This window comes from Adiantum capillus-veneris, chromosome 21, assembly GCF_014529385.1.
Source record: "Adiantum capillus-veneris isolate H3 chromosome 21, ASM1452938v2, whole genome shotgun sequence".
Taxonomy (NCBI): domain Eukaryota; kingdom Viridiplantae; phylum Streptophyta; class Polypodiopsida; order Polypodiales; family Pteridaceae; genus Adiantum; species Adiantum capillus-veneris.
In genome coordinates this window covers 122,658,025-122,661,606 of record NC_140951.1, presented here as the reverse complement: position 1 = coordinate 122,661,606, position 3,582 = coordinate 122,658,025, and positions in this window count along the sequence as shown.

The window sequence follows — 3,582 nt, the reverse complement described above, 5'->3', positions numbered from 1 at the left end:
ATTCATTCATAGGAGTACGAGGGCAACAAGATTGTGTGAGACGGACTTGGGCTGTTTTGGCTCCGTTTGGGAGTTATGTTCTTGCACGTGTGTTCGAAGGGGTTCTCAAAGCATCGTAATTTGGGTAGCCATGGCTTTCTCTTAACCGGATTTTCATGGAAGAAGTGATGAAGATGTGGAAGACTTTTTGGAAAAGATGGAGATTGCCTGCATTAGCAACCAGATTCATGACCCAACGCAGATGTTACGTCTTCTCCAAATCTGTTTGAAGAGTGATGCACGAGTTTGGTCCAAAGAATTTGAAGAGCAATTGTGTGCAGCGGATCCACCTGTAAGATTGAGTTGGGAAAATCTAAGGCATGGATTGGAAGTGGAGTTTGTGAAGATAGAAGATCCTGACAAAGTGTGGCAAGAAGTACAGGCTTTAGTGCAAAAGGAAGGTGAGCCAGTAGATGCGTACATAAGTAAGTTCTCATTGGCATGGAAGTGGATGTGCAAGGCCTTAGCACCACAGGTACCCCCGCCTGACATGATGAAGAAGGACAGGTTCTTGGCTGGTCTTTGGGAGAATAGACGTTGGAGAGTGGACCTAAAGAAGCCTAGGACATATGAAGATGCACTAGAGGTAGCAAGGAACAAAGAGTGGAAGTTGAGGAAAATGAGCCAGTTAGGGGTGGAGTCTTTGCCCATGAGGTCTGAATTTCAGCCTATGGATTCTTCGCAAGGTCGGGTTCATCATGAACCAGTGGTTTCTGTTACTCCTCAGGTTATGCCAGCAGTGGTCACTACAGCAGTGCAAGATGATTTGCTAAGGCAAGACATGAGGCAAGTGGTAGATTTGATGAAGAATCTCAGCCTAAACATGCTAGGTCAAGTGCGAAATAATCGAGGTCAAGGGAGGTTTGTAAATCAGCCATGAGGTGAAGAAAGACCTAGGAATTGTGTTGGACAAAGCAATGGTAGGTTCTGGAGGCAGACGCCCACATGTTATAATTGTGGAGAGTTGGGTCACATCAGCCCACAATGTGATAAGCCACCAAGGATGGGTGGAGACATGTATCCATTGCCAAGACAGGTGCTAACTAGGTCAAATGATTATGGCATTGAAATTAAGGGAGATGAAGGAACCAGTGGATTAACCCATGAGGAAAAGGGAAAGACAAAAGTGTTAAGTGTAGTCACCTTGGAGAAGGCATCAAAGCTAGAGGATACATTAGTGATGCCTATTGGGAAGAGAATCACAGAGGACAAGGAAGGAAGAAGTGCTCCAGGTCCTAGTAAGAAGAAAGGAAAGAGCCATGAAGGCGAGGATGTCAAGGCCAAGAGGAAAAGGAGAGCTCATTGCAAGTTTCATGTTTCATATTTTCCACTAGGGGATGGGCAATTAAGCTATGACTTGAAGGAGGATCTGACAAGCAAGAAAGCAGATGTTACTTTTGGGAAGCTTATAGAGATGGTGCCTAAGCTGAAGCGACAGTGGAAGAGTATGGTTAACCCAATGGTGAAAGAACTAGAGAGAGGTTCAGTGAAGGTGTTGGCGATGGATGAGCTACTAGACATTTGTCCAATAGTAAATGTGTGGCATAAAAGAAAAAATCTGGGACAAGGTTATGTGGATGGCGGAGCCCAAATATGTGTGATAACACACTCATTCATTGAGAAGATGGGTCTTACAGTGACTGGGGTGTCAGGGTTTCGGATTAGATTGGCCAACCATCAGAAAGTAAAATGTTTGAGTGTTTTAAAGAGCTTAGAAGTGGAAGCATATGATGCAAAGGAAGTGGTTGATTTTCATGTGATGCCAACGGGGTTGGGAGCATATCCGATTATATTGGGCAGACCATGGTTACGTGCAGTGGGAGCTGTTCAAGATTGGAGAGGTGGTACGATTAGCCTCTATGGAAAGACAGGTGCCAAGAAGCTTTATAATATGGACACAAGGAAATGATTGGAGGATCTTTATGAAGATGAGGATGAGTCTAGTGATGAAGACTATTCCACCGTGAACAGATGAGGACAGTGATAGCACTACCAGTAGTGATAAGGATGCTGATGTTGCATTTCTTTTGATGGACAAAGGAGTCCAGGAGTGTCATAAAATCTAATATCTAACCAACCCAAATGATTTTCTCATATTAAATTGATCACTTAATGTGGGAGAATAAACGCGAACAAGTGTTAAGATATAGATATGTGCTTATAGATCTATCTCAACACGGGGCCAATAGTAAAGGGGCCCAAATGGGAGATGGTCTATCAAGAGCAAGGCTAACCAATGGAGCATAAGACCTTAGGGTTAGCTTCATTGAAGACCTCCAATAATGTGTGAAAAAGTCCTTTGACCTTAGGTAAGCTAGGGCTGAGCTTGAGGTGGGAACCCGGCCCAAGCTCGAGGTGCTTGACCTGCTTGAGGTGCTTGTTGTGCTTGAGGTGTTTGTCCTGCTTGAGGTGCTTGATTAAGGTGCTTGAGGTGCTTGACTTACTCCATGCTTGAGGTGCTTGACTTGCCGCTTGATTAAGGTGCTTGAGGTTCCTTGACATGCTTGCCTGAGATGCTTGTGGGAATACCCCCTAGTCCAAGTGCTTTGTCATGCTTGATGACTAAGGTGCTTGAGCTCCTAAAGTCAAAAAGATCCCTACAAGGAGGGGGGCGAACCTACAAGGGGGGGGGATGAGAGAGAACACACACACTCACACACACACACACACACACACACACACACACACACACACACACACACACACACACACACACACACACACACACACAAGGGAAGCCCCAGCTTGAAGAGGCAGCAAGGACACTTGTCAAGTTCCTCCTCATGTTGCCCTCATGGTGTGCCTGAAGCCTATTGGTTGGCCACCCAAGGGGTCCAATGATAATTTAGGATATTTAATTAATTGATTTTTCATTTATCAAGTCCTCTCTCTCAAAGGGGAAAGGGGGACACTTGTCCCAAGGCTACCCCTATTGCTTGTAATGGCTCCTGCTTGTGATTGGCTAGGCCTGGAGGGGTCCAATGAGCTTCAAGCATGAGTTACAAGGGGGAGTAGACCCAAGCAAGCTAGGGGGGTGGTTAGGGGGTATACTCACCCACACACACTCACAAACACTCTCATTGTGTGCTATGAAAAGTGCAAGAGCTCCCTCTCCAAGCAAGTAGAGGTTGAGAGCCTACACCAACACTAGAGGCTATGGAGTGCAAATCCAACCAAGAGCCATGCTTCAATGCTTGAGCTTGTCATCTCCTTCTTCTTCATTACTATGCTATTATGTATGCTAGCTCAAGAGTTATGATAAGTGAGGAACTAGCTCTTTCTCGTATGAAATGTTTCTTCTTCCTCTTCCCTACCCTCATTCCCTGCTAGCTCTCTCCACCTTCGAAGGTGTTTGAGGTCTTGGGACTGAGGCTTGGTATAGTTAAAGCTTTCTTCAAGTTTAGGTTATGCTATGATGGTGATTCATGAAGCTTTCCATCTTAATTACTTCACCTAGGTCACAAGGAACACAAAGAATGTATTGTAACAAGTCTCTCTTTATGGGAGAAATCATAATACAAATGCCTATTGGAGGGGGGACCG